The sequence below is a fragment of the Dromaius novaehollandiae genome, chromosome 1 (assembly GCF_036370855.1).
Source record: "Dromaius novaehollandiae isolate bDroNov1 chromosome 1, bDroNov1.hap1, whole genome shotgun sequence".
In the NCBI taxonomy this organism is placed as follows: Eukaryota; Metazoa; Chordata; class Aves; order Casuariiformes; family Dromaiidae; genus Dromaius; species Dromaius novaehollandiae.
Window position 1 is genome coordinate 43,342,926 of NC_088098.1, and position 13,391 is coordinate 43,356,316.

Here is a 13,391-nt window from a genome sequence, read left to right on the forward strand (position 1 = left end):
ATTAATTGTGTTTGTAGAACACAAGTACAGTATTATTCATTAGGCAGTATGCATGCATTCTTGTTCTTGGAAGTTTCACTTTTCTACATGTGAACTATTATTTATATCAATAATTATGTTGGAAATATGTCTGACAGGTTTTCTCTTTAACCTATCACAAAAGATACTTTGGTCCAAACAGAAGGATTGTAAGATAATGCATATACCTTTCATTACTGTGAAAAAGCAAGACCATAACAGTCTAAGTAAATGGTGTGAGAATAAATTGCAGTTTGAAAATTGTTTATTCAGACTGTTACATCAATAATACATTTCCAGAGGCTGAAACTATTTCATGAACAGAAACGGTGATAAATGGACAACAAACATTACCATGTATGTTTTTTAAAAAATTAAACAAGTATATTCTAATTTACAATTGCAAACACAGTACAGCATACAAGATTAGGATAGAAAAATGTTTTATACAAAAGTATAGTAAAGAAAAATGCAGTCTGAAAGTAGAGGTGTTCTATTTTTGTTATAAATTTTTCCACTCTAAAATGCTACACTAATTTAATTTGTCTCTAGAATACTAATTACTAATGTGCTGATAGAATTCTTCTGTTATTTATTCTCACAACAGTCTCTCCCACCATCTTTCTGAGTCTCTCTTGCCATCTGTATAAGTTTTGGAATACGGAGGAAGAAATGGAGAAAATTACTGGAGAGCAGCTATTTTAGATTGAAGTCTGACAGTTGAGGATACAAAAATAAAAGGTGATCCTAGACAGACAGAGGTCACCATTTCAAGAAAAGTCAGTAATGAAAGCAGAATACAGATAATAGGTTTCAAAAAAGCAAAATTCGGAGGATCTGTGAACTGATAGACAGAGACAGAATATGTCATGCTAGGGACATGAGTGCAAGGGAGCTAACAGGTTCTCAAAGAAACTGTTTTGAACACTTAATAACAAACTGCTAGATGTAAGGAAGGATAGAAAACTAAGTGGAAAACCAATACGGTGTATTGTGAGGAGCTCCTAATTGATCTGAATATTACAGATAGGGTTAATGGAGAAATGGAAACAATGATATATATGACGAGGGATAAATATGAAAGAATAGTCTGAGTATGTAGGGATTACACTGGAAAGATCCAAATGAGTTGTATGTGGCAATTTCATATTCTCCTTACCTTTCTTAAAAATAGTGACATGTAATAGAAAGACAAAGTGAAAATTCATTAGTGGAGAAGGAACAAATTTTATAAATAGGACTGAGGTCTTTATAGTCTTCCCTGGTTTAATATTAGTTTTTTTTTTAAAAAAAAAAAAGTTACTTTTGACTAGATACATGACCCTTTCCATAAGGGTTAGGAGAGCAGATTAACTAGAAAAACATACTTATATAAACTCAATATATTCATACCAGTAGATCAAAAGTCTCTTTGCAGTACTTAAACTAGTGAAAATATTCACTGAAGCATTAATCATTATTTCTGAGAATATGTAGTATGAGAACAACTTGGGGTCTCAAGAAGGCAAACATCATACTTTCTTTAAAAAAAAAAGTAGAAAGGCATGACTTGTGATTTTTATAGTAATCAGCATAACTTTGATACTGGGGGCGGTGGGGGGTGAGGGGGCTGATTTATGTGTATCCAGAAGATGATAATGCATTATACTTTATTTTAGACACCTGTGATAACTCTTTGGTAAAATGAATTCATCCAGGGAAAATTGTGGCAGTTCAAAACAAATCTCTGCTTTTACGGAATGAACAGAACAGCTGACTGCATTAGTGGGTGGTGGGTGGGTCACTTGTTTTACTAGTCCTGTGACTGCCTCATAGCAACAATCCTGATAATAGAACTGGAACCCATACTGAGTTTTTCTCAGCTGATGTGGTAGCCATTTCCCTAGTTGTGGCTTTTGAGTGCTCCAGTTTTAGCAGTACTGGTGCAGAGCGCTCCCACCAGGTAACCCACTCAGGGTGTTGTAATTTGATGGCTGGGGTACTCTTGGAAGATGGCAATGCGGGTCTGAATCCATCGGCTTGGAAATGGTGTACACCAATCCTTTCCCCTCCTGGGACAGGGTTTGGACAGTAAATGATCACATCAAAGATGGCAGGAATTTTAACAAATATGACTCTGGATACTGTTGGGTTTTTTTTGTTTGTTTTTGTTTTTGTTATTTGTCACTCTCAGTGCTATCTGTCTTAGGTAGCTTCTCAAGATATGTGCTTTAGGAGGTCTTTCCCATGGGCTTGAGCAATCTGCCTTGTTTTTTTGGATTGTGATTAAACTTAGGCCCTCACTTAATGCATATTAATTCAAAATACATATTCTGAGCACTTACTTAAGCTTAAATTTAGATATAAAGAGAATTCCTAGAACTGAATATAAGGAGAGGTTAAATTGTCTCTGCAGGGCTTTTTTTGCAACCTTCTAGATCACTTTTTTCTAATTTATGTTGGTAAAATTCCAATTTTGATGTCCATCTTAGATTTCTAGATTGTTCTCTAGGTGTGGCTATATTTTCATTTTCGTCACACTTTGACAATTTCATAAGGAAATTGGAGAACTGTTGTATAGATTAGATTGGTCCAACCATAGGTCAAATCTGGATAACAGAAAACTTGTAGATTGCTGAATCTGTCGCAGGACTCTACAAAATATTATTACAAGCCAATAGCCACTTCAAAGCATAAAAGCAGAATGCTTTGCTGTATCAGCATGTCTTCCTTTCCTTTCTCACAGGGAACCTTCTACTTTGGAAATTAATGAAAAGTGAGTAAACAGAATGGGAGGCACGATGGACTTGGAATGATCTCTCTGTAGCTGCATTATGCTTCTGTGGAGCATCCCGACCTTGAGCCTCAGAACAGCTGGTATTGGGGAAGTCCTTGCTAATCAAATCCTTTGCTGGTAGAATATAGTCAAGTCTTATTGGGAAAACAGGAAATGAAAAGATGGTGGACAGAGTCTAAAACATCCTTACTGTTGCAGAGAATCAACAACAACAATAAGTTTTTGGGTTGCCCCTCTCCCCCTGTGAGCAGATACCTCTTATATCTAAATACTTTAAATAATCTCCAATGTAATAATCTCACAAATAATCTTCTTACTTCAAAGATCCATTCTTGAGGCTTTAGCTAATGTGGAGAACCATCTTTCTTGTAAAAGGTGTGTGTGTGGGGAAGATTGCAATACTAAAACCAAATCAGCTTCACAACATATTCTGCCTTTTTCTGTACTTTCTGAGCTTTACCTACTCACAACAGTCATCTAATAATGCCACGTGCTCTGGCATTATTAGTGCCAGAGTGCCTGTTTCTGGCAAGGGCATGGATCCTTCTGAGACTTCTGGGCAGTTATCAGATGTGGTATTATTCCTGAAGATTGAAAATAAGAAATCTGCAGTGCTTCTAGAGCAGGATACTTAGATCCAATAAGTTTCCCTAGGAATCACCTTCTGCCTCACACTATCCTCGAGTTAGCTGCCATGATGATCTGAAAGCTGGTATATGTTCAACATTTTATAAATATATAAATACATTTTAGCGAAAGAGGGTTAATTATTAGTATCATATAGCTACATATAAATGTTCCTTACTGTACATCCTCACCATTGAAACACATCTAAAATATTTTTATTAATAAAAAAAACTATTCTCCATGTTCAAAGGGAGGTAGGACAGGATGAAATTGCCTGAACTTGCAGCAAAGATGATCTAGGAAAACCATTATCTGTCCTTGAAGTTAGCTGCAGTCTCCACTTTCTGTCACTGTTGAATAATAATAACCACAAAGTTTTATAGAAAAGGCAGACACAGCCAGCACTAATCATGGGAAGTTTACAAGAAAAAGTCAGAACCTTGTTTAATATTCAGAGGAGAAAAATGAAACAAAACAAAAAGAACAAGGTATCTTGGGAGTCTCTGAGCTGATACTGGTCACAGGTGGGGAGAACACTATGAGAAATCTCATGTACAGGTGCCCTATGACTATACTTCTTCCTAAATATCTGCTTTTTTGGCGTAGTTGGAGACAAAATAGTTGGGCTGGCAGGATGTTTGGTTTGACTCAATGTGGCTTTCCTTTGTTCCTATAAAATTTAATACTTCTTTGTGTATTTCTTGTTAGCTAACCCTAGGAACTGTGCTAGACTTCTCAGAGCTCATTCTATATGGGAAGCCTAGGTACTAAAATTAGATTTTTTTATTTTCATTTTGGAGGCCTGTTTTTTTTATTCTTTTATTCACTGTAAATACATGTATATGAGGTATAACTGAACTTTAGAATTTCAATAAAGCTAGAAAACCAGAATTGGAGGAAAAAGGGAAACATTAATGAAATAACATCATGGAAAAAATTTTCACTAATACCCTAACTAGCCCCATCTTTGAAACCTCCACTGTTCCAAATCTGAAGGAAGTAAAAACAATCTGATGTCTTTTACTTTAAATTTAAAGATGACAAAATACTTTTTGGTATACTTTTTTTTTCTTTTAAAAATACTTGTTTTAAGAGTGAAGAGGCAACTATTTAGTTTGTTGGATTTTCTATTCTTTTCAGTTTAATTGACTTTATCTAATGTGCTAGAAGACACATAGCAGAAAAGATGTGAATTGTAATTAGGAGTATTATTAAAGCTGTTATTTACCATTACCTATAATTTAAAGGTGTTATCAGCTGGTGGTTAATAAATTAGGGCTTTGTTGCCTTGTCACGTATTGCTCTGTTTATAGCCCACAATTATGGCTGTGACTGGCTTGCTATAGAAATCGGAACAAAATATAGGTCTTTAATTCTCCTGAGATCACAGAAGCTGTTCACAAACAGATAGCCTAAATCACTGCGAACAAGAAAGAAATCGAAATCTGTGCTACCTGAAGCCTTAGTCCCACAGTGAGCCCAAACACTGCAAAAGTTGGTACAAAAATCTCTTTGGAAATGCTGGCCTTTGGGCAGACTACAGTTTGTGCCTATCCCTCTGCTTGTGTTGAACTCTCTGTAAGTTAAGGTGGCTTTGCACGTGCAAACACATTTGTCTGTTCTGGAATCTGGTCTTACTGTTTTCTTGTTTGTAACAAACCAAATCTAGACTCACATTCCTTGCACTGGATATACAAACCCCCTTATTTTAACATGTAGTGTGTGTGTGTGTGTGTGGGGGGGGGGGGGTTGTTTTTAAGCCAAAAAATAAAATATTAAGTGTGCTTCAATTCAAGCAGCATGCTAAATGGGTTAAAGTTTATGTTGAAATAGATGTTGGTTGTTGAGAGACTTTGCCTAAAGGAAATATTTCTTCCTCAGCAGTGTCCACTGAGCAGTCTGTAATCATTACTACAGATCTCCTCCTCCTCCCTGGGAGAATCACTGCTTCACCCAGGCAAACTGCTATTTTAATTTTCATGTATAGGACTCAGAAGTATGTAATTTAATGTTGGATGGATTCATTTATAACTGTAACTTTATTTAAGTACTATTCTTTGGACCCTTCCTCTGTGCTCTTTTTGGGTCTGTAGTTATGTTTTCAACTGCCATGGAAACAAACATCTCTCATGAGAAAGCAACCAAATGAACCAAAATCATGTTATGCTGCTATTGCAGAAACTGCCTGAGAAGTTTAGAGACATCATTTTCATTTCAAATGTCACTTAAGGCTAGCGTCAGATGAAAAATGGAAACAGTATCGTATACCTATACCTGGAAGCAAAAGTGCTAATTTTCCCACTACTATTAACATACAAAAAAAGTGCTTTTGTATTTAAGACTTCTTGTTATCTACCATAGCCTGTGACAAAGGAGAAGAGTGTTACCATACTCCATTTTAAGATATATCCTTTGTTGCCTTTCATTCATAATTTGTAATGGAAAAACTGCTATCGGGAACATGCCTGTGTGTCTACCTGTTTGTGCTTTTTTCTATTGTGTTATAACTAGGTACTGGAAGAGAGAGCTCAGTTTTATTATTTATACTCTGTGTGGTTTTCTTTCCTTCTTTCATTTTTTTTCCTTCACTGTGCACCCAAGACAGATTGAGTTATTCACTATAAATGTATATTGTATATTTGTTACTTCCCACCTGATATTCTACCCTCTTTAGTATTTTAAAGTCATTCAGAAAATAATTATGTATGCTAAGGATGCCATTGGAACTATAATTCTTTAAGTTTTTGTATTACATTGAAGATTTTCTATAACTGACATCATAGCACTCTTCAGAAAAGGCTATTTGTCAGTCACCTGTAATGTAGTTTATCATAAGAAATAAGCATTGCATGAATTAACCTGAAACTTCTCTCAGCCACTTTCATTTCTTTCATTAATTTTGAAATTGCTCTTAAAGTGTCAGTGAGAGTCTTGCTTGAGTGAAATACATTAAGCATAACATAAGCCTTTACTCTCATTAAAAACAAAAATCATTAATGGGGAAATTTATTTTTCCTGATCAGACTTATTTGTATAGCTTGATTTATCTGGTTAACTTGTGAAATTCTCTTAGGTAACATTCTCTTACTTTACAGAGACATGGAAAATGTGATTCAGAAAGCAAATTTTCTGATGTTTTCCTGGTCAGCCTTAGGTAGTCTGCTCAAGCATTCAGCTCATTGGTTACCCTCTTATCATACAACAATGAAAACATCATTCAGCGCAAGCAATAGAATCACATTTACTTGTAATTCCATTGTGACTTCTCTTGCATGTCCTCTTGACCTTCATCAGACATTTCTTTCTAATCAAAATGATGCACCTTTGATCAGTGCATCCTTTAGTCTCACCTGTGAGTCAGATTCCACCTTTACACCTTTGAAATACAATTAATTTTAAGCTTATATGCACACCACACACATCCAAACTCTTTGACAGGCTCATGCTTGTTCTTGCGTCAAGTACCTTTATTTTTGAACACTTTGCTCCTCTTTTATCATCCTTATAGTGTTTTGGAGATCTTGCTTGGAAATAACATTTGAGTCACCACATACATTGTCTCTTCCTAGTTCATTTAATGGTATGTGGTGGGAAAACTTTAACCTCTCTTTGTATCTAAATGCAGTGGAGTTAGGCCCATGTTGGTAAGATGGAGGGAGCAGGCTTTAAGAAAACATTGTGGGGGCTGCAAATTCCCAGAAAGGCATCTCCTTAACTACTGTTTAAATAGTCCTTCCAAAGCTCAGTTTGAGGAATTATGCAAGGAAAAGACTGGGATTAGAAGACCATGATCACACATTGCTCAGACACAAAAAGTGTCTCCTTTTTACAGCACAGCAAGGCCAGTTTCCACTGCGTTCTGTAGAGTCTCTACCCATGAAAAAACTGGGAAAAATGTATGACTTCTGTGTGTGATTAAACCCTGAGTAGGTGGCATTTTTCTGCAGTTGACTAAACAGGGTAGTGGAGAACATTTTCTTTGGCGCTTCCTTTGGCAGACAGTGATCATTCCAATCTGATTTAATGTGTGAATTCTGGAAAGATCACAGCGCCTGCGGTGGTGTCTATTGGTTTTGATTATGTTATGTGAAGCAATTTGTAATGGTCATACTGGCATTGAAGACAAGCTTGTGAAAGAGGCTATGGGAATTCAGTCACCAGCTCCCTTAGTGAAGAGTGAGCAGGAGTATTAAATGGCATAACTCCTGCTGCTTCAAGGTAATGATAAGTTTGGGGGAGATGGGATGATGTAGGAGGATGTAACATTAATAAGTCTGTATTTTCTTACGGTCAGGATTAAAGTTACATTTGAAAAGACATGCCCTTTTCTGGAACAAAGTTGTTACCATTCTTGAATGCTTGAAAGCAACACAATTAGAACCACAAATCTGACAATTTCTTTCTCTAACTATTATCAGGAAAACGATCACACCTGCCTTAAATAACTTGTGCAAGTCTGAGCTCTTGCAAGACAAGTAATCATTTGCATACTTATTAATTCTGACATTTTTCTAAGTCTTCCCCCTGCTTGGTTAACTCTAATAGTGTTAGTGAAATCTGTAACAACTATTCAGATATCTGAAACAAAGACTCCTTTTCAAAAGCAAAAATATTAGTGTTTTTATAGCATACTTTATAAATCCTACTTTGTTTCTATCTTATCTAGTAATTGAATGGGAAGTTTCAAAAAGGGAATAAGTGGACTTCATGACAATATGATACAGATTCTCATAGAAATAAACTTGAATATGGGTGAAGCTTCACAGAGCTTAAGACTTCTTTTCCACACACAGCTGAGATTTGTTGTAACATGCTTGATTAAAAGAACAAAATAATCACTGAAGTTTAGTAGATATGATGCCCTCCGTAGGGACTGCTTTTTATTTTTTCTGTTACCTCTGTCTTAGCTGAGGCCTCTTGATACAATTGAAATACAAACTGCAAATACACATTTATCAAGCACTAGATCTTGAACACTAAGAAATACTTGATCCATGCAGGATATTATCTGCAGTTTTGCAGCAGTCTAAGTTTATTTTCTACCTGGTATCCCACCTCAATTTTACCACTCATTGGAGATGATCAACAAATGTAGAGGGTGTTTTCATCCATTAGAAACTAAGTCAATATAGAAGGTGTTCATAACGAATATTAATCAAGAAAGAATTCAGAGCTTATCTTCCCTTACTTCCTGGGGAAGGTTACTCCATCAAAAAAAAAAAAAATATATCATTTTAATAAATCTACATATGATGCAAGCCAATTTTCCACCAAAGATGAGTCAATAATCTTTGTCTTCCTCAAGCAGCCATACTAAAACTAAATCAGCTTCACAACCTATTTCACCTTTTTCTGCGCTTTCTGAGCTTTACCCACCCACAACAGCCATCTAATAATGCCACATGCTCTGTCCCTGTTTCTGGCAAGGATGTGGATCCTTCTGAGACATCTATGCTGTTATGAGACGTGACATTGTTGTTCTGCAGAAGTTCTGTAGAATATCCCTAGGAATCACCTTCTGCCTCGCATTATCCTCAAAAGAGCTGCCAGGATGATGTGGAAACCGATGTATGTTCAACATTTTATAAACATATAAATACATTTATTAGTACCATATAACTACTGTCATCATCCAAACACCAAGTAATGCTACCTTAGATCTATAACAAAAGGTATTCAAATTCATAATGCTACCTTATATCAGGAATAAAAGGTATTCAAACTCTTCACATTCAAATAATCAGATAATTATCATTAATTGAACTCAAACTACACATTGCTTTAAAACACCTCCTCAAACCAAATCAAACCAAAATCAGAAATAAACCACTTTATATATACCTTGCCTGAATAAAAATAAGCCTAAATTTTAATATTTAGGAGTCATTCTGTGGTTGCTAAGTCCATTATGGACTTATTGACATTGAGAGGTTTAATGCAATATTATAATGTTGTCCCCTTATTTTTTGGCAACTTGAGTCAGACAAACTATTTATTGTGTTTTTTATTTGAGGCCACTCATGACCATACCTTCTGTTTAAGCTTTTTCTCCATGCTGGTAGCAGGAAAGAGAGACAAAACTGCATGTATGCTAAAGGAAGAACATGCATTAATGTAAGAAGGGACTGGCACAAAGTGGGATTGTCTGAGAAGCTTAGCCAATGATCTGCTGCTGATCAAGCAGATGAAAGACATGTAGCACAATAGCACCCCGATCTTGATCTGTGGTTAAATGTAATATAGGAGTAATAATAGCAGTAATGTAGCAACCATACTGGCAATATTTACTTGTCATGGTAGTGTATTTCTTAGTGCACATGTTTACAAATCACATATGAAAGAAAGGGAATTCAGCTAATGTTATTTCCCTTAACATTAGCTGACAATGGTCTCAGTGCTGATGCATTTTCAATTCTGATTGTATTTTGTGCTGGATATAATTAATATTCATAGATTCTAACTATAGATAGGAACATTATGACAATACAGTCTGATCTTCTTAGCATAGGCTATAGAGTTTTCATCAGTTCTTGATTGAATCAGAGCACAGCTACAGAAGAACACACAGTTCTGAGTAAGATGTATAGCAATAGAGAATCTATTATAGTTCATAATACATTGTTTTCAAAGGTAGATTATTCTCAGTGTTAAAAATTCATTCCTTGTTCCATGTTAGAATTTGTCTGACTTCAGTTTCATTTCATTAGATGCTGTATCAGTTTGCTATAAAGAAGACACAATTTCTAGAAGAGACACTTCTTCTAGGGAAATGTAATAGAGTAGTAGGGAAAAATATAGTCTTGTGAGTTTACTTACAGGCCTATCTGTGTGACATGATGATACAATTAAATTTTTTCAGCATTTGCACTATTCCTTAAATAATGAGATATATATACAAATGTGATAGTTGTCTTTTCAGGAAACATACAGACTTGAGAAATAAATGTTGTTTCTTAAACCATTTCTTATCTCAAAGTAAAAAAGCTTTCAGCCAAAAATTAGAGTAAAATGTTACAAAGAGATAAATATCACAGAGATAAAACCTTTACAAGTTGACTAGAACACATTGTCTTTCCATAAGCATCTTATCATGAGGCTTTATCTCAAGAATGAAAAGTCCTGCACTAAAAATATTTCAAAAACTTTTCTGTGAAGCTTCCATATAGTTCATTCTCCAAATGTAGTCCTCAAATCAAACCCCAACTCTTAGCATTGCTATATATTAGGAAAGTTTGAGTTAGATCTTAATGTTGTGGCTCCGAGAATAATTGTTATCAATTCTATAACTAGTTTAGTTTTTACTAAATGTCCCAAGAGATGGAATGTCTCTCAAGAGTACTTCACATCTAATTTATCTTGCTGAGCAGATCCAGTTGTGCTAATGCTGTTATATTCAGGCACAGATAATTTCATTTAATTTTAACACTGTTTACTAGATCAAATTCAGCACTGCTGCAGGCTCATAAAAACCTTTAAATTTACACCAGACTTTTATTCGACGTATTAAATATTTAATAAGATGGTTCTACAACATCCCCCCCACCAAAAAAAAAAAAAAAAAATCAGATAAGAAAATGGTCAGGTTTTAGGATGGAGTTTACATGATTTTGGTAGTAATTATCAGTAATGAATCACCATTTCCATGGGTAATAAGAACTTGAAACTTTCAAAAAGATAATTGACTATTAAGATCTCAGGAATTCAGGTATTAACTCAAATTCTTTATAGACATCCCAAATGCTTGTTCTGATCCCAGAACAGTGAAGTTAATTTGAGTTTTGACAGCAATTTTAATGGATATAGGTGAAGGTTATCTAGCTGATGCTTCATGACTCACACCACCAAAATATTTCAGCAGAGTATTATAAACTTAAGAAAATTGCTGTTAAACAGGAGAAAACAGAAACTACAAAAAGAAAAGAAGAAAGATCAAACTCCTCACCAAAGTCCTTGTACTGACAATGTTCTCTTTAGCTGAAAATACCCAAATGTTCTTAGGAAGTAGACAATACCACGTATCACCAAAGACAGTAAAACTAGAAAAATCCTCTCCCAGATTGAACAAGCAAAGAAAGTCACTGCTAAGCTGATATGGAGAAAATATTAAGTCCTAACTCAATATCTAGTGACTGAGTGAATTAAAGTATATGAGCAAAACACACCAGCCAGGCAGCTGAGAGGTGTCTCAATGCTGCCAAGAGCGTAAGCCCACCTAATCCAGTATTTCTTCTCTAGCAGTAGTCAGTCTCCAAAGCTGCAGAGAAAGGTAGGGAAAGAAAGTGATCAGGAGGCCCTGATGCATGCAACGAATTACCAACAGAATAAACAAATCAAATTAAGCTGTGAATATGTTTCCTTCTTAGCCATCTGCTGCCTTCATTCTTAAACAGCAAATGAATCAAAGAATAAAATACTTAGGAAAAAATAAATGGCCTGCAGACACAACAGTGAACACTGCCGGTACACTCATTTGCTTGCTGCAGGACAGGATGTGTCGTCTACTGTTTTATATCTTGTTTAATTTATGGCTTATCCTTTTACTCAAAAAATAGTAAAGAAGAAAAGGAGTTAACTGTAATTCTTCAGAGATCAGGAGTACAACTTTTAAAAACGAATAAAGCAACAAAATATTGCAGCTCAGCCACACTGGCAATATACATGGCCATGACTGACGTATAAGATTGAAGACCTCTAGATATCAGTATAATGAAAATAAACATACAGTAGTATGCCAACCACTGTATTCCATTTCACAGTAACTGTTGGCAACATTTTATTTCAGTGTATATTCTCCCTTTCATTTCTGCTGGCTCCTAAATGTTATGGAAACTCCAAGACAGTAGAGTTGAAATTAATGTGGATTCAAAAGTTGAAAGGCCAGATTAGTACTCACAGAAATCTATTGCTTTCTCCTTATTGCTTGGTAATGACAGGACTTGCTAGTTGGCACAGCTTTTATCTTCTCTTGTTTTTGGATCATCTTCCAATACTGAGGACCAAAGTTCTGTTCAGCTAGTGTCCTATTCCGAGTCTTTCCAAAGATTCTTAGATCCACCCTCTTGGTCTCTATGGAAATTCTAAGAAATTACAGAAAGTTGCTGCAACAGTCATCCTTCAGAGCAGTCTTAAAGACAAAGAGTAAAAAAAAAGCCTTAAGCTTGCCTATTCTTGGCAAGGAAAGGTTAGATTTAAAGCTGGACATGATTCAAAACAACCCAGTGAATATTATGGACTATTCATTCAGTCCACTGGCTTTACAAAATGTTATAAATCCCTCCTATGCATTAACCACCCCTCCTCCCTTTATTTCTAGGAACTGAAAATGAAAATTTCTAATTACCTCATGATAATTTAGGATATATCATCAAATTCACTTTAAACTGTTCACTATAATTTTTTTTTACTAAATTTTCTGATGAAATGATACAATCATTATCATATTAGCAACACCTAAATACAGAGTAAAAATGTTGACAACAAAGTAGGTCAACCTAGGTCCATCATGTTTGTGGCAGGGTTTTCTCAATCCTGTCATTTTCTAAGGATACAATCACAGAATTCTTCATGCTGACCCTGAATTCCTCACCACAAACATTTTCACTAAATTGAAGAGAAGCTTACTATCTTCCATTGTTCTCTAGTAAGCAGAAGGACTACATTTTCAGATCCTGTTTTCTTCTCAGGCTGGCCCATCATTTTGATTCAAAGACTGTGCTTTATCATATTTTTATGGCTTTTTCCTCCTTCTTATTTAAATCAAGTCAAAAATTACACTGACAGTCTTGGTGTTGTGACTATTCTATTGTGAAGAAATATTTCAGTACCATTTAGTTCTCTGCAAAGTACTAAAAATCTTTTTTAAGAGTGAACACCTAAATAAAAAGTTAGCATTTCTATTTTCGTTACCCAAATTTTAGTTTTGATAGAGTGCAGAATCAGATTCAAAAGAGTAAGGAAAACTTGAGGTGAC

The 13,391-nt window shown here is 35.3% G+C and overlaps 1 long non-coding RNA gene across 2 annotated transcripts in view; it reads right to left on the bottom strand.

Moving 5' to 3' along the window:
* LOC112981453 (uncharacterized) overlaps positions 1 to 13,391 on the bottom strand; it is a 66,501-nt gene that overhangs the window by 19,869 nt on the left and 33,241 nt on the right. Inside the window, exons 3-4 of one of the 2 annotated variants that reach the window (XR_003258715.2) lie at positions 12,315 to 12,498; positions 10,188 to 11,675 (exon numbers count right to left, since the gene is read on the bottom strand). This is a non-coding gene — a long non-coding RNA (uncharacterized LOC112981453). Of the gene's footprint in view, positions 1 to 10,187; positions 11,676 to 12,314; positions 12,499 to 13,391 lie in introns of those variants that run through there. The other variant, XR_010389403.1, reaches the window with a different exon arrangement.